Here is a 21,820-nt window from a genome sequence, read left to right as displayed (position 1 = left end):
TTCTTTTGCTCTCTCTCTTTTGGACTCTTCATGAAGTACACAGTATACGAATATAAGCATAATAAATCAAATCAAGACTTTCTAGATATTATGCCAAGGTGAATTTGGGGGAAGAAAAGCTAACACAGGACTTCTCACAAACCGAGAAAGCGCGCGCACTGACTATTATCACAGAGTTAGAATAATATATCTTTAGTCTATGACTGTTATACCACAGTGCATGATCTTTCTTCCCTCAAAACATGCACAATAGGGTGACCCATGACAAGTTTAACATACTTGAATATAATTTGTTTCCTCCAATAACGTTTTCAAAGAAGAATAGTTTTTCCCAACAGCTAGGATATCAATTTATACATGGTAGCAATAACTCACGCTCTAGGAAAAAGAAAAGATTATATATATATCAATGACTAAACATTATCTGAATGCAATTAAAATGAGCACGATGCCAAAAAAGGAAAAAAAAATACATCGAACTGAACACAATATCGAAAGAGATTCATATATTTATTGTTGAGTATTTATAAACTAATTTTTTCAATTTAAACCTTCTTTTGTAAAAAGGAAATGAAACTGAATAGAGAAATAAATGTGAATAAACAATATTTTCCAAATATTTTAACATCTTAAAAGACTCCGTTACTTGATTTGCTCAATATACTTCATATATTTACGGTCAATGTTTCTTAATGAAGTGACTCCTTTGAAATCTTTTAATCTTATAAAAAAAATGGTGAATACAATAACTAAAGCTTTCAATGGATCACTTTTTTTTGCTCTGCAACAAAATGGCTTCACCAGTTACGGGGGAAAATATATAGACGACAAATTAACTATAAATTTAAATTGTTATATTTTTCATCTATAGGAAAATATAATGATTCACAACACGAAGAAGAAAATGGTGACCTTTTTTTGTATATCCCTGCAAATTTACCAGGTTGCTGTATTTTGATTATTTGACATCCATATATTTTATGGCCAAATTTTTTCAGCTACCTCGTTGGGCAATTTGCTTGTTGTGGCTTTCTATTTGTAAAGTCTCAAGCTGGAAAGCCCAAATTAAGGGTATGGTTATATATAATTTGTATTTTAACATCAATTTTCTAACATAATCTTCTAAGAGGTTCTCCTTCAGCATATCGGCGGCAAAATATTTGCATAAAGTACATTGAATGTTTCTCGAAGCGTCAAATGACTTTTTTCTTTTCGTTTCAAAAAATTAAAACACTCCGAAAGTTAATATAACAAACAAAGTAAATGTATGGCCAATAAAATGCGGCCATCATGTAAAGTAAAATTCAAAGTTTCCTGGTTTTTTGGCCGACGTGACAGAAAGTTTTTATCTTTCAGTGTTTCTCGTCCGCACGGGTGGTGAACATTTTCCAGAAATAAAATCTCAGTAGTCTTTTTACCGCCGTCACGTGAGGTTTTATTTCTTGAAAATGTTCGCCACCCGTACGAACAAAACGTCGAAAGATAAAAAATTTCTGTCACGGCCGCCCAAAAAATCCGAAAACTGAACTTTAACCCGAAAGTTGTTTTAAAAAATTAGACACAAAATGGATTATAACATTAATGTTTTAATGCAAATTTACATCAGCTTGATCCAATTCGGGTTTTATGTCTTCCCTCGTTATGCATGTATACCCAGAATCGTTCAATCTTCGCAGAAACGGGACATTTCTGCAAACGCAAAATTTCATGTGCATTTTCTAGGAGAGCATGAGGAAACGCGTGCTGATATCGTACGAATACATTGTACTATGACCATCTTTGGCCTTGACCATGGATTTAAAGCATCAAGACATTGAATTTATGTCTTCAGCACAGATCTGGATCGGACCTCAACCGATCTTTAATGCTTTTTCTTAGCACGACTCCACAATCTCTTGATATGCTCAACATCAGGTGTAATTATTAGAGATATCACGAAACCATCGAAGTATCGATGATGTTTGATGGGCATTGCCGAATTCGCGCGCGCGCGTGTGTGTGTGTGTGTGTGATCCCTGTGTTTTCCATCTTCAAACTAAGTCTTCAGCTGCTGGAACCAAAAAAATGGAGACCAATGAATCAGAAGACTTCTCTGGATGGAAGTGTATATTAGACTCATATGATACCGGAACTAATTTTTGAAAGGGTTTACCTGATATTGCTTTTTGAAAACTAAGTCTATGTCGGGACACGGTGTATATACTTGGAACGATTTCTTCGTCTTTCAGGAAGGGGGGGGTTGAAATTATATTTGATGCAATTAGTATGAGAAAAGAACGGAAAGAGAAATGTTAATATAGTACAACACCGATCACTATACAAATATCCTACTCGGTACTCTAAAAATAGTTTTGTGTAAGCTAAAAGACATGGCAGAAAAAAAACGATTCTCCGTTCACACAACAGATGAAAAATTCTTGAGCGTTGCTTGTTTGCATCTGATGCTGAGGTCATGTTTACTATGCTGGATAAAACGTCAGATGATTACTAAGGAACAATAAATCTAATCACACCCTTGCCTTTTAAACTGAGATAGCAAGGTACAATAACTTCTTAAATGCATTTACCGAGTTCAAGGACGACAATGAGATATCCTGTCCGGCCCCGTTCATCACAAGAAGTGTTAGGAACGTCAAGAACCATTTAGTATCTCCCACTTGACCACAAGCGTATTGCGGTCAACATACTCATCTTTAGGCACGTACTGATCACGAAAACGAAAACAGAATAAAAAAAATGGAGGTAAATGATCTTTAGAAAAGAATTTTTTTTATAGTGTGAATAACAAATTCCTGCACTCAAACATCCTTAAAAAGGTAGACTAATATATTTTTTTAACTATTACGTTACTTTTATGTTAATTACAACATTTAGGGAAAAGATGGGTGAGTAATCATGTAATTTGTTTGCTGTTGGCAGCGGGATAAGTAAAGATAACCGTTTTGAAATGGTTATCAATTTATTAGGTAAAATGATTTTTTTCATGTTAGTATGTGATTTTTCTGCGAAGGAATTTTAGTTTTTTTGTCGATAGAAGACTGACGAAAGTTTTCAATTTTCAAGTTACTGTTACTTTGAAGGACATTCTCTGCCGAGCAATATGGTGACGTTACAATTCAACTCTATCTTAGGGTGTTGTTATCTATGAGCAATTTAGAATAAAAATACACGACTAAGAATACGCAGACAACTGTGATGTGAGTTTTATTATTATTCGAAATAAAGTAAAATCTGGAATTAAAATAGCAAAGGGGCCTATTGAGCCCACAAAAGGAAGAAAATGGATGATAACATTAAAAAAGCCCCGAAATCACAGGAAAAAGACGTTCAAAACTCCAACGAAAAAAAAGCGATTATCTCAACAACTTTGACCATGCAATAAGAATTGTTATGGTGATAACGCCCCATAGCATACATTAATATATTTTTTAATAGTCAATTCGCGATAACTCGAACTTCGATACCTGGAATATCTGTTTAAGTTAAGTCTGTTGAAGTTTTTACTCTGCTCCGGAACTATTTTCGTATTTTAATGTTAAAATACCCTTAACTCGAAGTTTTCAAGAGTGAGAGAAATTACAAAAAAATTGCATTTAGTTTTTTTTTCTCTCTCAGTGGGGAATTGAAGGTGTGGCGTACATAAATCAAGAAACGTCTTTATATTCCTTCTACTCCGGTTTTTTGAGCGCTCACCAATGACAATCAACTTGATCATCTGTGTTCGGAATTCATTTGTTGCCCATCTGGTCTTGTCAAAATCTCGAAATCGCTATTTCGCCTTCATCCAGTTGCGAGTGGATTTAGGGCTTCACGTCAACACAAATTTTAATTGTACGTAGATTTTTCAAAAACTTCGAAGTAAAAATTGTAAAAGCTTTAAATTTGAAAGGAAAAAAAAACCAGATTATCGATGAAAAATAAAAAGAAATACAATTCTCAAGAAAAAATTTGTTGGTCCAAAGTAAAGAATTCGAATACCGTATCAAGATTCTTGAAAAAACAAGGGGACATTATTAGATCAAGACTCTCTTTAAACTAATTATCCATTCCACACTATTAATTTGATTCCCAATTAAATATGATTGATTGCATTAGAGTAATTTATCTGTGCAAATGTCTTCATTTCCAGTTGTTTGGAATCGAGATTTTCAATAAGTCGAACTAACGATAACTAGAAGTTTTTTGTCGGCCGCTGCATATTAGACTTATCGAGATCTGACTATTATTCTTTTGCATTTTTATATCAATAGTCCAGAATTTGTGTTTATTTTCCCAATTTTATTATTTGAAGGTACTATTTTTATGTCTAATTTTGTTTTTTGTGTATGGGGGAAGGGACGTCGCTTGCTAAAATTTCTCTTTTTCATTCAGTAACTGTTGCTCTTTCCTGTCCTAAATCGCCATCTTGTATCCTGCCAGAATTTTCTGTTTTCTTTTTCTTCGTCATCAAGCATGACTCATCCTTTTCTGTACCCTTAAATTTTTATTACACCCCCTATACCCAATCAGGGGCACACTCTCTCTTTTTCGTTTTTTTCACATACTTTTTTTCTCTCCAAGGATAGAGCAACGTTCTTGGTTTCGCCAATTGCCCGCCAAAAAGTTGTTCTGTAATGTAGATCAAAAGCAGCGTTGTCCGTGGAGTCATTCCCCTTGCTTTTTTTATGAATTAGATTTTATATGATTTTGATACGAAATTACGTTTCTTCTAAGGGCCAAATCCAATGTCTGAATGTAGTTTTCTTTTTCTTGTTTTTTTATGTTTCTCAAAAGTTTTGTGTTTTTGTGGGTGTGAGATCGGCATTACGAAATTGATGGAGTTATTTTGTGAGTCACGTCACATTTTGTTCTTTTTTGTACTTTATTTCACTGTACCTTTCCTGAAATATTCCCTTGTAATCAATATTTTAGTATTTTAAATGCGATAATGGCTATAATAAATCTCCTTCTGTTCTATCTAGACGTGTTTAAATTTTTAGTTATTTTTGTTTGATTTTCGATGGATGAATTAAGCATCCTCCCCATATGTGTTACGGTTTTCCCTCGGTCTCTCTCTGTTTTGATTTTATGTATTTGTCGGTGAAAAGTTTCTATACGATCACTGTCCCGTAATTTGGCGAGTTTTTTTTTGTATCACTTTTAGGCAATCTCCTTTACCTTCCCCTTAACGCAATGTTTGTTCCCATATAAGGAGAGCGCATCGGAGCAGGGCTGCGACAGAAGTCCATCTGCCCAGTTTGTGAACTAGGTGCGTCGAGAATCTCGATATAACGAGTGATTAGCAGGTGATTGTCAGAGCTAATGTTACAAAAAGCATTCGCTTATAACGAGAAGTCCGTCAAGACATTTTGAAATTCGTTCAATATTTTTTTTACATCTCGTTCAAAATCGACGTCAATATATATTTAAACGTCTCCAGATTTTCCCTTCTTAATTCGGTTAATAACATTGATATTTTGTAATATCAATGAAGTATTGCTACTTTCTGTGCAGTACACAGAAGCGTAATGCAGTAAATACCATTACACACACACTATACTCTGCGCACTAAGTACACTATAAAAAATCAAAGTAAATTTTATTAATTAACAAATTTTTTCTAATCCTTGAGTGCATTTTCTGATCGGAGTATAAAAGATGTCAACAACAGTGTAAATTTGGTGGCACTTTATTTTCATGTGTGAAACAAGGAAACCAATTTTCTAATTAATGATGTAAATAAAAGGTTACTTGTTCTTGATTTTGACTTAATATCAAGACGGTAGATAAATGTGTTAAAAACATGGTAATATATTATGATATTTTTGATAGTCGTTTTGGAAATTCATATCATTGAACTTCAATAGAAAATCATTTTTTAAATGTAATAATTTAGAAAATTTCCCCGCGCCAGTATCATGTGCGTGCATAGCCTACCTTTTTCTCAAATATTTGATGAAAATAAAAATAATGCGGATGAATTTAAAAAAAAAAATTTTCTTAGAAGATTAGGGACAACCAACACACACAAACGCGCACAAATAAATAAAATAATAATAACGCACGTGTTTCCCTACTCGTTGATAGTGATGATGATTATCAGCAGCGGAGAAAATTATCCGATTGGTCCATCCCTTTGGGAGCTAACGCAACTCTCGGACCAGGGAGTTTTTCGTAAAATAGATAACGACATACCGCGGGTTGCTGAGAAAAATCAAGTTTTTGACGATGGTCGTTGAGAATTTGCGTTAAGGGCGTGACGTCACTAACGACCTCGTTGTATAACGTAAGGAGTTCTAGTATAACGACGTGAGCGTAATAGACCCCCTGGGCTGAAAGAGATCTCGGCAACGGGATAAGTCCAATGGCAAAGTTCTGGCGTTCATTCATTCACTCAGTGGGAATAACCAAAGCCTCCGTAAAATGAAACACTTTTTTTTTTTTCAAATATATTTTCTCCCAATATGCTTCTAAGAATGTAAAAATGTGCTAACCATATATATATCATCATAAAACTGCCAACCAATGAGAAATAATAGGTGAAACGTGATTTTAATTCACACTTAATACAAGAAAATCACAGACACATCTGTAATGAATTCGAATGCATTTCGTAGAAAAAGTTAAATATTCACATTTGTGGTTATAAAGTGTTGTGCAAGAAAAATGGGAAATTTTCATCAAAAAGTCAGGATTGTAAAAAAAGGTGAACATTACTGGGATGTTTCGTAAAATATGGAACACTATGTTAGGGCAGGAACTAGAGAGGGGGGGGGGGTAACTGCTCCGGGCGGAAAAATTTAGGGCATTTATTGCAGTTCTAGTGAACAAAGAACACCGTTACAAAATTATCGAATGTTGGAGTTGTGGGGATGGCGAAATCATGTTTGCTCCGGGCACGGCCCTGCTATGTTTACGGATATATCTCGATTAGGAAAATCCAACCGCCTGCATTAATGTGAATACTTCTTGAGGTTTAGGTACTAGATCGGAAGAAAACCATTTTGGGCTATATCTCGAGAAATATAAGATGCAGATAAAAATACAAGGTATCTACTTCTAGGTCATGTTCTCGAACAAATCTAACTATACTTCATTCTCGTGAATACGTCTTCAGCACAGACTGTATTTCTCAGGTGTGAAAAAGACATATTTAGTGTCGATGACACAGGCAGTCAATAGGTTTTCCTCACAAGTCTCTCTTCAATTATTATCGAGTAATAACTAACTCGGTGACCCATATTTTACAGGAATATATTTTCCTAAAATTTTCAATTTTTTTTGTGTCTGCTCTGAGTTTCCGATAAGATTGTCCCAATTTTTTTAAACGAAGCTTGCATACCTTCATTCTAATCATGGATATAGAGCTTAATTAGCATAATTATGTACCTAAAAAAGTGAAGTATTTATTTGTAGTTTATAAAGTCATAACTACGTGTATAAATACAGTACTAAACTTTTAAGAATTATGTTCTAATTCATAGTAGATTTGATTCCATTACATTACGGTAGAAAGTTTGAATTTCTAAGTAGAGTTATTTGCAGCTTAGTTCCCACGGATTTATCGTTTTTTATTTTGATAATTACTAATTTATTTTATCAATAATCGTAAATTTTTTTGGTGACATGTGGTGGTATACGGCAAGGTTTCTAGAATATATACGGTATACGGTACGTCTTTGTTACTACCTCCAGTCATTCATTTTCCACCGGTTGGCGATTTTTCCACGGCAGTTATAAAACATATTTTTTGCGGGTCTTAGGCCCAGAACTGACTGCGAGGCGGCTGCGATTGGGGGGGGGGGGAAAGCGACCATCTACAGGTTTATTCCACAGAGTAAGAATAATATCTTTAGTCTATGGTTTATTCAGTAAGCGCACAGACAACCCGCTAGCGGGTGGTAGCGATTTTTTTAACAGCCACCACCCGTCCAAAATCCACATTTTTGGTGGCGGGTGGTGGCGGTTGCAAATCTTCGGTTATCTATTGAAAATGTTTGAGCGCCCAGATCAGCGAGGCGGGTGGACGCGGGTTTTCTGTCTCCCATTGTCTATTACGTTGTTTGATGAGTAGGGTGATCCAGGGGCGTAGCCAGAAATTTCTTTCGGGGGGGGGGACCACTTTCATTTCGGGGACGGACGGACCAAAGTGACAGAACAATGGATTTGGCCATCTTTTTCCCTTTTTTCGGTAATTTTCTCACATTTCGGGGGGGGGGGGGGGACCAGACCCCCAAGTCCCCCCCCCCCCTGGCTACGCCCTTGGGGTGATCGCATTTGGACGAAGGAACTGCTCTTCTTCTCAGGTTGCCGGAAAAAATGGGGAGAGACAAATTCTCTCTCTCTCTCGAGGAAATTAATGGTGAGGTTCCATTTAACAAACTAATTCCTTCTTTAGCGCTCTTGCACGGATAACCAATTAAAAAGAAACCGATAAATAAAAAACGAAATTTTTCTAACTAATATATTTTTTTTGCTTTCCAACATGAGCATACAGTAAAACTCGGTTAAAATAACGTAAAAATAACTCATAAAATAACGTAAAAATAACTCATAAAATAACGTGATTACGCCGTAAAAACCAAGATATATATTTGAAAATACTTGAATAAAATGCATTGGATCTCGCTTATAACGTTTTAGCAAAAAAACTAAAAAATGCCTCATCCAAAAAAGTATAAATTACCAGGGGCCCGACCATTTGTAATAAATTCATAAGAAATTATCAGACGTAAAAATAGACATCTCAAGGAAGAAGTTTTTATTCTTGCAATTCCATATCAAATATTTTAAAAATTCACTAAAATAATACGTATGAACCGGGGAAATACAGTCGAATACCGTTATAGCAAAAATTTCGTTTTAATGAACACTTTTCTAATTTCTCAGATAAATTAACATAGCAATAATACAAAACCCTGTATTCCTTTCTAACGAAGTGATTTCTGCGGTCTCTTGGAGTTCCTTATAACGGGATTCGACTGTATGTCCCTAAAAGCTGCATTGTGCGTGTTTTGCTTTAATTACTCTGTCTTTTTTTACATTTATTTTTGTATCGTGTGTGAATGCACCCGTTTATGTGTGCTTTTGCAATGAAAAAAAAATCCGTCACGACAAAACACTGTATGCAGGTAAGATCTAAGACAATTTCATACACTCAGATTTTCTACCCCCAATTTTCTCACCTACTGTTGTTTTTTAAGCAGTTTTTGATTTATATACCCACAAAGATCCGCAACTAGGGAGCATGGCCCCCACAAGGTGTGGGCTGACAAGGCTCCAGCCCTGGGGCCCGGGAGGATTTTAATTTTTTTTTTTTTCATGCTATAAATTCATCATAAAGGGGGCCCCGTGAAAGATCCCAGCCTAGGGCCCTGCTTCAGGATGTGGGGGCCATGCTAGGGAGATCAGGTCTGCTGTCCGAGGCGCTGAAGTAGAGGGGGGTGTCGAATTCACCCTTTCACCACTCCTTCTAGCCACTCCCTACACGGGGACGCCAAGCGTGTGCTTGCAGCAGCTAAGAAAGTATCTAGCTGCGGCACTGTACACACCTTAAACCAAAGCGCTTGCCTCTTCAAGCGCTTTGCCTTAAACCTTACAACACACATACAGTGAGGTGCCGGGCCACAACTACATGCTTGTTCAGCCGGGGCAAACACGCATTTTCGCACCGCCTGCTCCTTCCTAGTTGCGGTCCTAATGCCGTATTTACAGGGAGTTAAGCAGGCCGGAGTAGCAAGTTCGTAGGGGCGGCAAATTTCAGTAATACGTGGTCAAGAACTTGAAATTATAACGTGAAAAAGGAAGCAATTTGAAAGCCAGAAGGCAGCAAAGCCGTAAATCTGTCTCACAAGAATTTATAAAGAAGCATTTACATGCTTTCGTAATCAAGTATGGGCAGCCTTCAAGAAACCGGAGAAATCACCTTGTTATTACAAAATTTTGTTATAAAGGAATTCCAGATTTCTCGCATTGTTCCTATGCAAACTTTTCGGGGGGGGGGGAATGGAAAAGTTGTCGTTAAAACGAAAGATTTTCGCTATAACGGTGTTCGTTAAAACGGGATTCGTCTGTATTTTTTTATTTCAGAAATCTCTCTCCCATATATTCATTCATATTCCCATACTCATTTTAAGATATCCTGAACATTTTACTGTACTCGGATAATCTGTTTTTGAGAAAAACCACTCAAAGTCTGAGAACTTTAATTATAATCCTGCATATAATTATTTACACTGTAAACAGTGGTACCACATCTCATCATGTGGGCCCCATGCGAACAAGAGGCCCTGGGCCGCGCCAACATGGGTTGAGATGGGCTTGGCTCAACGGACGGCTTTGCTACCTTCTGAAACTGGTCCCTTTTTTCCCAACGTAGTGTAATTGGAAGCTTCTTTTAAGCACAGCTCTCTGCCCCCCCCCCCCGGTGATTTTGACAAAGAATCCCTTGTAGCCCCCTCCCGAACCGCTGGGGTTTTAATAACCAAAACGATTATTTATAGAAGTTAGTGAAACATACAGAAATATTCGGAAAATCCCCCCACCCCCCACTTCTCTCTAATCTGTGCCCCAAAACAGAGGTTCCCGAATGTATACGTCGCTTCTGCTACGGATTGTCACCTGGGACGTCGCGTTGACTTTGTTCATTGATGTTGTCCCCTGCAGTTTTCTGAAATGGCTCTTTTTAGGCTATTCTTACGAGCAGCGCATTAAAGATGATAAGGCCAAACATGCCACCAGTGGCGAAATTTCCAAGAACCCCTGCCTAGGTCTTCCAAACGAGTGTATGTTGGAATCGTTTTTCGGTTCGTTTACACCCACCCAGATATCAAAGAATTATAAAGAAAAACCATTATCTATAAATACTGAACCATTATATACATAATCTAAATACTGAATATTTCAGGACAATCGACCAAGCCTCCCGCCCTTGGGACTCAAGGGCGTTGCTGGGGGGGGGGGGAGTGAGAAAATGACCAAAAAAAATTGAAAAAGATTGCCAAATCTATTGTTCTATCACTTTGGTCCCCCTCCCGAACGAAATTTCTGGCTACGCCCCTGTTGGGACTTATGGTGTTGTGAAAATAGAAGTACTTCGCCGAACACCTAAATAAAACAAATTCTGTGGAACCTGTCAACTCGAACACCTCCTACATGGGACTACTTTGAAAGGCACCGTCATAATCCTACAACACAGAATGTCAACAATACAGAACCGCTTAATTAGCATTGTTTATAATCAAGATCAACTGTATATAAAAAAGAGGCCTAGGGGGAAAAAAACTCCGCCATAGAAATTAGAAACTAAAGAGGGCTCTGTGAGTCAAAAAAGGTTGAGAACCTCTGGTTTAAAATAGTGATATTGATTGGGAGTCTTCTAAGACTAACTTAGGAATTATTTATTGGATAATGATAGAAGAGGACTTTCTGTATTTAAAATAATTAGACAGATTTTGTAGTATGGGAATAACTAATAAACTAAATAATAATAAATGTTTGTCAAAGGGAATTTATTTGTTAACTTCATAGAAAAATGAAAATAAAGATAAACTTTGTTAGTTTCGTATTTTATTTCAAGTTATAATAAAAATAAATGCCCCTGCGCGTAGTTTGCATTTCACCTGACAATGATTAAAGCACCTGTAAAGAATTTCAAAGAGGTAATCAAAGGTAAATTATTAAGGTATTTCTATTTCAAGGAGCCCTACAAGTAAAATTTAAGGGGGCATGTAAGTATGTTCCCAATTGGGATTGGAAACCAAACAGCATTGGTTTTATTAACCAGGAAAAAACAATATATTTCTTGTTTATGAATGAACTTCCTCTGAAGGTGTGAGATTCAAATTTATTTTCTAAAATAAAAATTTCAATCATTTCAACGCATACTATCAATTTAATTTTTTTAAATCACTTATTTTTAAGGAAGAATCGATTTTTTTAAAAAAAAATCTTATTGTTGTTTCTATTGACATGGGCAAGTCCAGAAAACATGCTAGAATTTTTTTTCTTCCATGAATTGCTTGATTGATATGTCTGAACTGAAGGATCAGAAAAAGAAATAAAAGGGAAAAAATTAATAATCAATCTAAATCTGACTTTGGCAGGTAAAAGGTTAATGTATTAAGACTTCATATGCAAAAAGAAAAATGTCCAATAAGAAAAGACAATGAATACAGCTTAAACAACATTACAAGTTAGGATACTTGAGGAAATTGAAAAGCATGCTGAATGAAAAAAAAAAATCTTCAATTTATAAGTTCATTAAAAAATAAAAGAGTGAAGATTCCTTTAAAGAGTATGATGAAAAATGAGAAATTTTATTATTGATATATATATATATATATATATATATATAATACTGTATATATGAAGTTTTTGGGCTACTATATCATTGTAGATTGAAGTATGCATTCTAATCTATGACAGCCAAGTAACCCAAAAAACTTTTATTCATCAGACAACAGCTGTAAAAATCTGATGAGATACTAATTTAATTATCATTACTCACATTAATAATAATAGTTTATTCAGGGGAAAAAAAAGATAAAAGAAAAAATAAAATATATATACATGCAATATTCTACTCAAGGGATCACTTGATCCATCCGGAGTATGCAAACATGAATTTTTTCCGTGGTGGCAAACACTTTCATACCTATTAAACAAAATTTACAAATAGACACAAATATTACATAGGCCTCTGTGTGACAACGCTGTATACTGGGGGCAGAGAAGTACCTTCTCATTGTAGTAAAAGATTAATATAATTGATAATTAGTTTTTTGAAAGCTCTTAATTCCTTTTAATATTTTATTCCATTTGGCAAGTTATTAAAATATAATGGAGCCAAATATATGAATTGCGTTTGGGTTAATGTTTTTAGGTTGTATAATATTATATTGAAAACCTCAATGGAGATGTGTGTTTGTTGGGAGTTTCCCAATTTCAAACCAAAGAGGATTTTTATAAACAAATAGTAGACTTCGGTATATACATATATATATATATATATATATATAGTTTTTCAATATTAAATCTATAGTCTGATTTATAATTATAGGCAGGTGGTGTAGGGTTACCAAAAGAAATAATATTCATAGTTTTTTTCAGAGCACTAATCAAAACATTCAAGTTGGACTCATAATCACCTCCCCACAGAATTAAGTTGAATAATTCTCTTGATCAAATAATAACTTCTTGATACACAATTTCATAGGTGTAAAATTATTCAAAATATTGGGAAGGCTTGGAAATATTGGGGGGGGGGGAAGAGAATCAAATTCATTATTATCATGGGGTATTATTGAGATGGTGGCAAATATCAGGATGGGAGGGCTCAGGCTCATGGGCCTAATACAAGTTTACACATTTGCATAATTTACAGGCAAATATATTTAATGCTGTTACTACTTAAAAAATGAACCAGTAACATGAAAATCAGACAGATCTGTTTATATAGAGTACAATGACATCTAAACGCATGGACCCACCGGGGCACGGCCTGGAGGCCTCACAAAAATGATATTTGGTTGAAATTTTCTAAAATTTGCCTGGTAGGGCCTAAAAAAAAACCACTTGGCCGGGGACCCATGATGCTCTTAAGATGGCCCTGACAGGGTATTCAACTTTAAATTGTATCCACTGGAAAAAAGCATCATGAGAGTAACTATAAGGCCCATGATACATATGCAAATATTGTGCTTCTTAGTAGCATGTGTATCATGGACCTAAATGTGCATATTAATGTAGAAAATCTTGGCTACAAGTGGAAATGATTCCCTGCATTTCCTTTCAAGTTTTGCCATATTCTTGTGACATGATAAAGCAATCTGGTGTTTTTTCAACAGCATTCACCATGGAGAAAACTGAGTTAGAGGTCTCTTAAACCATTTTGTCTTAGGCAGGCAAGGGTGATGATCTTCAGCTCAAGGGGTGGCTTGTGTTTATATGCAAAATGCTCAGGCCACTGTAGAATTACTTGCTTTCAAATAATGCATATTCTTCAACACTGCCCAGATTGGTTCAATATAGCTTTCACAAATCAGTCGGAAAGTTTATAGTGTAATTCGGTCTTCAACTCATTCTTTAGTGCCAGCTGCATAATTATTAACTATTTTGAACAATAATAAACAAGTGGATACACAGTTGTATGATTAAGAATTAAAACATTCTTTAAAAAAATGGATCATTTATATACAGATATGAAAATTTGTATATATATTATGGCAAAACTCTTATAAAAAAAAGTAACAGAAGAAAATTCGAGTGTGTCCATCAATTTATTTGATTGTTCTTTTCTGCATATGTGTCTTATGTGCATTATCTGCTTTATGCATACAGTACATTTTTCTTTCTAAGTAAATGAGTAAAAAATATATATTGTACATATATGAAGATACATATTTATATTGTATATATTGTTATATATATTACATTCTATATATATAATAACTGAAATTTCTAAGTTCACAAAAATTGAACAGTGAAACTGTTTGGTATATATTGTTTACTTGTGCATAGATTTTTATTTAAAAGAATACCTTAATTTAGATGAATTCTTACCTTAAACCCAATAATTTAAAAAAAAGAATTCAATCTAACAAGTACTGTTTTTGTGTGAGTGTTCGGTAATTTCATACTTTAATTGCTCAATAGCCTATATTCTCACATATTGAGCAAGTATATCGCAGATGACATAAAGTCCAATGCATTTGTTCATCATCATGTTCTGCAACCAGTGTGACACAACACACAAGTGTTACCAGCTACTTGTGCATTGAATTAAAAAAAATGAAATCTTGACATACAAATCTCAAATTTGAAAATAAGGTAGATGCATATTTTTTTGTGGGGGGGGGGGCCTCATAAAAAAGAGGATATAAAATATGTATATATATGTATTTAACACTTTTGTGTAGATTTTAGAATTACACAATAACATTAAAAAAATGTTTGTAATATTATTGGTATGCTATTAAGAATCACGTTCTAAGTTTGGTATGTCAGAGACTAAAAAAAGTTGCAATACATTGTTATAAATCATAGTTCATGCCTTGAACTTGCATTATTTCGTGATATTTTATCTTTACCAATATCTCCATATTTCATTATTGTGAATATATATGATAACTTTTAGGATGAGAACATTGAACATAAAATGGTCTACTATAATTCTTTTCAACTCATCAGTTTTTTTTAATAAAACATGTGGCATACTATATGACATATATGCTATTTTGCTGCTCTGAACCAAACTTCTGAAGCACATAAAGGGCTTCAAACAATTTTGTGAGTATGAAGATCATTGCTGCAAAGTGTGCTTAATGAGTGGCATTATGTAATTTAACATCAGCTCTATATATCCAATAAAAAAGATGAAAACTTGAACTTGAAATTTTTTTACACCCACTTTACTTAGTTCAGCTACTATTATTTTAACCAGTGTCCTATAGCACATGTTGTATTTCTCTGATGAGAAAGTATTCTTATAACGTCTTGAATTGTTTTGATATAATACATATAACATATTTGATATATGTTTTAACCAAATTTCATAACATTGGGCCATGTTATTCTTTGAAGTGTTAAGCTTTTTTTCTGAATTCTTCTTACAGTTTATTGGATTTATATAATGTATTTTGCTATGTTTTAAGAAAGATTTCTCAAAGGGGTTTCTCTATGAATTTTTATTGCCTAAGATTATTTATGGACATTATATGGCTCAGATATTACACATTTAGGCACTGAATTTCACACATGACACTTACACAGCAAAGAGACTGTTCCTGTGTGTGTGTGTGTGAAAGCATTCTAAAGAAAAACCATCAACCTTTTAACAATTAAGTGACTGAACAACTACAATTTTTTGCAATAGTGATAAGATAAATAAGTGCTGCATGTTATTAAATTTCTGATGAAACATAAAAAGGAATGAATATGCACTATAATATCCGAGCAGTTAATATTAAAAAATTCTCTTATGGATAATTTTCTCCAGCTTGTATTATACATAATAAACTTTGCTTTTATTTTAATGGTTTAAAGCTAAACAGCCAAATAATAAAATGTTTTTAAAAATAGTCAGATGGTAAAAGTTTTCATGATGTCTCTGAATGATTTTCTTGATAGCGTGTATTTGCAATAAATCTTATCAATTTTATAAATGAATGAAGTTAATAAAAAAAAACTGCAATTTCTCAGAAAAAAGGGGAAACAACAGAAATGCATATATGGTAAACACACGAGAAATGCAAATATGGTAAACACACGAGAAATGCAAATATGGTAAACACACGAGAAATGCAAATATGGTAAACACACGAGAAATGCAAATATGGTAAACACACGAGAAATGCAAATATGGTAAACACACGAGAAATGCAAATATGGTAAACACATAAAAAATGCAAATATGGTAAACACACAAAAAATGCAAATATGAAAACACATGAGAAATGCAAATATGGTAAACACACGAGAAATGCAAAGATTAAGCATCTGTGGTAACCAGAATGCATGTCATAGTCCAAGTACATAGGCCTACATATGAAAAATAGAAAAGTGGTGGGGGGGGGACATCAGTTATATATATGTTATATATATTAATTATATAAAACTATAATAAACACAAAAAATGCAAAAATAAACATCTGTGGGGGGGGGGGGAAGTCACGTACGTCACAATCCAAGAAAAAAAATGGGAACAACAGAAATGCAAATATGGGAAACAAAAAATGCAAACACGGTAAACACAAAACAATGCAAAAATTATATATCTGTGGTAAGCACATTGCACGTCTCAGTCCGAAAGGAAAAAAAAATACTCGGAGAAAAAGAAAATGTGGACACATATTTTTTTACAATTTCAGCGTAATCATTAAATTTGGGGTGTTGGTGCTGATCTGGTCATGGATCTAGTCACCATGGTGAGGAAAGGGGGTGGGGGGAAGGTCTTGACTACTCTCATCAGATTCGAAGAGATTTTCAGTTTTGCTGTGCAATAACGACAGATTTTTTTCTAGAAATTGGATAAGCTTGATGATGTCAGCCCAGTTTATAGTTTGTATTACTAGACGTTTCCAGACACGTGGAAATTTTTTAGGTTAACCGGGGGCTGGTGGTAGGATGCAGTGCTGTGCAAGACCAAATATAGTGAGGAAATGTACCGATTTCCCCACAAGCGCATAATTTATTTTATAGATATTTTAAATCTCCTTAGGGGTAGCACCGAACAGGGCCATGCTTACTACACTGCTCAAAACAATTAGGGGAGCACATGGTTTTAACAAAATTACGCAAAGATGTATACCGATAAGTAACATAAAATGAATCATCCATAATTTAAAGCCTAGCAGGAAACGGAAGAAGAAAACTTCATATGCAAATCAAAGTTCATGACGTCAAAAACCAGAAAAAGGAGATAAGGGCAGAAATCGGGATGTTGCAGAAACGTCTGTTTTACTGCCGTAACTGTGAAATTCGATTGCGCAGTATTTTTTTTTGAGACAAGGTGACTTGAGGATGTCTCGACAACGTGATTTACCGAAATCCATGGCCTGGCGTGTTATAGGCAGACTGGAATCCGGGCAAACACAACGTAGTGTCTCGGACGCTGTTGGAGTCGCCAGAAGTGTTGTTGCAAGGCTGTGGAATCGATTCCAAGAAACAGGAAATGTTAGACGTCGACCAGGGCAAGGTCGGCCACGCGCCACTACAGCAACTGATGACCGGTATGTACGGTTAACAGCCCGTCGAAACAGAACAGAGAATGCTACGCAGCTGCAAAGACGGTTGCTCTTGGCAACAGGACGAAGGGTGTCCAGCCAAACAGTACGTAATCGGCTTCATGAGGGAGGGCTCTATGCACGTAGGCCAATGGTCTGCATTCCGTTGACCCCACGCCACCGTGCGGCCCGAAGAAGATGGGCTGCTGAACATCGAGATTGGGAGCAACATGATTGGAGCCAAGTGCTGTTTACAGACGAGTCCCGATTCAGTCTGGAGTGTGACACCCGACGTGTTCTGGTATGGAGGGACAGGGGCACTCGAAATAACCCCGCATTCGTTCATGAAAGGTCACAATACAGACGAGCTGGTTGGATGGTATGGGGTGGAATCAGCATAGGTGGACGTACGGACCTGCATATCATTCGGAATGGCACTTTGACGGCCCAAAGGTATGCAGACGAGATACTGCGACCTCATGTCATCCCTTACGCTGGAGCCATTGGAGATTCCTTTGTTTTCCAGGATGATAATGCCCGACCGCATAGAGCTCGTCTGGTGGAGAACATGCTTGAAGCTGAAACAATACAGCGTATGGAATGGCCAACGTGCTCTCCTGATCTGAATCCAATCGAGCATGTCATGCTCGGACGACGCATTGCTGCGTGACCAAGGCCGCCTGTTACTGTCCGAGACTTGCAGATTGCACTTCTTGAGGAGTGGAACAGTATTCCCCAAAGTCTGATCGATAACCTCATCGCATCCATGGCAAACAGGTGTGCAGCAGTCTTAGCTGTTCGAGGAGACCACACGCCCCATTAAAACTCATGCATCATGTCTAAACAGTACTTTTTTTTATCGTTTACATGTAACCAAATTGTTGCCCTAAATCATCTTTTCATGTTTTTTCCATATTTTCAAAGAATTAAAGCTTAATTCCAAATTTTTTTACGTCTTTTTTCTGTATTGCGCATTGATACGCGTGTACTATCCATTGTATGCCAATACGTGGCTGTCTCGCACGGTTTTCTTCACTTTTTTGCTTGCTCCCCTATTTGTTTTGAGCAGTGTATATAGGATTGTCCTTTCTCTAATCCATGGTTGATTGAAGATTTTGGTCTTATTTATGATTTGGAAGACTTTTCTGTCTCGTTGACAGTCCATCCATTTCATCAATCCATTTAGAGTCTAGATTGCCAAGTTTTTTTTCGCTACACAAAGTATCTTGTGTTTGGCATGAGACTAAGGAGGTGAAACATCAGAGTTCATATTTTCTTAAGTAGCTGTTTACCCGCATGGGCCCTGGTCCACGAAAGGAAAGTGTTGGGCTTGTCAATTAGATTTGTTCTGATTTGTATAAATTGGGTGGGAGAAAAATTACAGTAAAACCTCAATAAGTTGTTACCTCATGATATCGAAAAATTATGACGGCTTAAGCGGACTGCCGTCAGTTTTAATGTGCAATCTTGTGAAAATCGTATTAATTTAAAGTAATATGACATTTATTGGAGTATGAATCAAAACAAAAATATTAATAAAATTTAGATTGTAAAAGAAAAAATGATAGCCAATGTTTTACCTTTTTTGATCTCTTATTACTTAACTTATGGGTAAAATGTACTGTACACTTTGATTTATACCAGTAATTTTTAATTTAGATTAACAGAGCAACTGTTAATATAAGTAGCTCTTCATAATAGAACACCCTATTGCACATTAATTTTACATATACATCAAATTTAATTTTAGTGTTTCAATTCTTCAACAGTAGTTAATGATACAACAACAAGGTAATCTCGAACACTTTTGACTTGAGGTGGGGGCCCTGGGCAGGAAAAAGTAAACAGAAGACCTCAACTTGGGGGTGATATCAACTGATTTTTTTCAACAAAGATATTTTGTTTAAATTTGAAGCCTTAAATTAGTAGGGCCAATGCAGAAATGAGATCTAGCTCGAACAGACCCTAACGTTTCAAAAACCTTAGTTGGCGAATGAACTTGCTCAGCGTAACTTTTGTTACTTAAACTAATCCATTTGGGTATATAGGATTTTATGGTGACTTTGAAAAATAGTCTGTTTTTTTTCTGACTTTCTCAAACGTTTCCATAGTGACGAGTTAACCGAAATTAGTGACGAGTAAACGAGGGTTTAATAACATTGTTGTCTATGGAAGCTGGAAGAGCCTGAAGAAAAATGACGACTTAACCGGAGTGACGACTTATCAAGGTGACGACTTAACCGGAGTGACGACTTATCAAGGTGACGACTTAACGAGGTTTCACTGTATTTATAAAATTGCGAGAATACTAGAAAGACTGTCTGATATAATCTGAATATGAATGGGTTCTGAATATAATATGTTCTTATAATCTTATGTTCTTATGTATCTTATAATCTGAATGGGTTCGTTCTCATGAAGTATATGGAGAATGGCCTGATGAGAGAGAGAATAGCATACAATTCTGCCTGGAAAACAGATGTGAAGTCTTGGAGCCTTTGTGACCATTCGTGTATGATGACGTTGTCGCGAAAGACGGCAAAAGCCGAAGCAGCTCCATTAGAGGTTTTCGAGACATCCTCATATATTTTGATGGCAATTGGAATGTATTTTGCTTCAGTGATGAGCTGATTATCTTGAACATCTATGGCTGGATTGTGAGGCCATGAGGCTATTTTTTCTTCGTATGCAGATGCTAGTAGACTGAAATCGTTACATATGACATTGTGTCTTAATAGGAGGAGTCGGCTTCTTTTCGATATAACTTCTATTTGAAGATCTAAAGGTAAATTTCCAATGGAAAGTTGTAACACATTAGTTTGCGTAGTACTATATCACTATATGCACCCGTTACAAAAAGTAAGTATTGCCTTTGAGCAATACTTAAACGCCTCTTGCGTTTCATTCTCCAGGTGGGGTTTGCAAACCAAATACTCGATCCATAGGATAATTGGGGGATGATGATGGCTCGATAATAGACATTTCTAAATAGCCTGTTAATACCCCACTTGCAGCTCCCAATCCTATAGAAAGACTGGAGTGTTTTATGAGCTTTAAGTACTTGTTGGTCAATCTGGTAGATCCAGTTAAATTTTTCGTCAAAATTGATTCCCAGATAGTTACAGTTCCGTGTTCTTTCAATGTATTGGTTATCGTGTTGAATTTTCAGGCGTTCTATTCATTTCTTTCTATAAGGCCAGAAATATGCTATCTTGTTGGATTGAAGTTGCAGATTATTGATTTCTTTGACATTCTTCTATTTCTTTTAGACATCGGGTTGCCGTTTCATTGATGGATTTTGATGTGTTGCTTGATATACTATAAGAATGATATCATCAGCATATGCTTGCAGGCATACATTGTCTGGTCAATGATCAGGGCCGGACTAACCCATATCAAGGCCCTAAGCACTCAAGGAATTTTCGTTAAGCCCCCTTCCCTTTACTTTCAACCTTAACGCATGGCCCCCTGCCTCACGACAATTAGATCTGTTTACAATTTTCGAGTGTAAGTAGGCTATGAAAATTGGCAAGCAGGTGTTTTTAGGGGTTTACGGAAACTTTGCCCCCGACATTTTGCCCTTAGCACGTTTCGCCTCTGGTACATTTTGCCTGCCCTGACCATATAAGCGACAAAGTGAGTGACCCTATCAGTGATCAAGTGAATTGGACATTTAACCCCGACATTTCGTCTGTCCTGGAAGATCGACTCGGTTGGTCATTCATTCTGTCACTCAGTTGGTCATTCATTCTGTCACTCAGTTGGTCATTCATTCTGTCACTCAGTTGGTTACTCAGTTGGTCATTCATTCTGTCACTCACTTGGTTACTCAGTTGGTCATTCATACTGTCACTCACTCATATAGTCAATTGCACACTCACTCGGTCACTCACCTATTTTTTAGGTGGGGGTGTGGAAGAAGTAGAAATTTTTGCCCGAATTCCTACGATGTCAGTGCTCGGGAACCTCAAGTTCCGGGAAGGCCTCACAACAATTTCACGTGATTAAAATTTTGGAGAGAGCGAGTATGCAAATTGGGAGGCAGGTAGGCTTATCTATATTTAGGTGGGAGGGGGGGGGGGCTATTAGATGGGTGGAAAAATTGGTTTTAACCGAGG

General features: G+C 36.0%; 1 long non-coding RNA gene across 2 annotated transcripts in view; it reads left to right on the top strand.

The window, feature by feature from the left end:
* The first annotated feature begins 2,559 nt into the window (after positions 1 to 2,559).
* The window catches only part of LOC149080254 (uncharacterized), a 151,306-nt gene continuing 132,045 nt past the window's right edge, over positions 2,560 to 21,820 (top strand). The window contains exon 1 of one of the 2 annotated variants that reach the window (XR_016193556.1): positions 2,560 to 2,742. This is a non-coding gene — a long non-coding RNA (uncharacterized LOC149080254). The remainder of the gene's footprint in view (positions 2,743 to 21,820) is intronic. The other variant, XR_016193557.1, reaches the window with a different exon arrangement.

This window comes from Pholcus phalangioides, unplaced genomic scaffold, assembly GCF_987345545.1.
Source record: "Pholcus phalangioides strain wild (caught in Gottingen) unplaced genomic scaffold, Ppha-v1.0 ptg000011l_1, whole genome shotgun sequence".
Taxonomy (NCBI): Eukaryota; Metazoa; Arthropoda; class Arachnida; order Araneae; family Pholcidae; genus Pholcus; species Pholcus phalangioides.
Note: the sequence above shows the minus strand (reverse complement) of the source record. Positions and strands in the feature narration are given on the sequence as shown.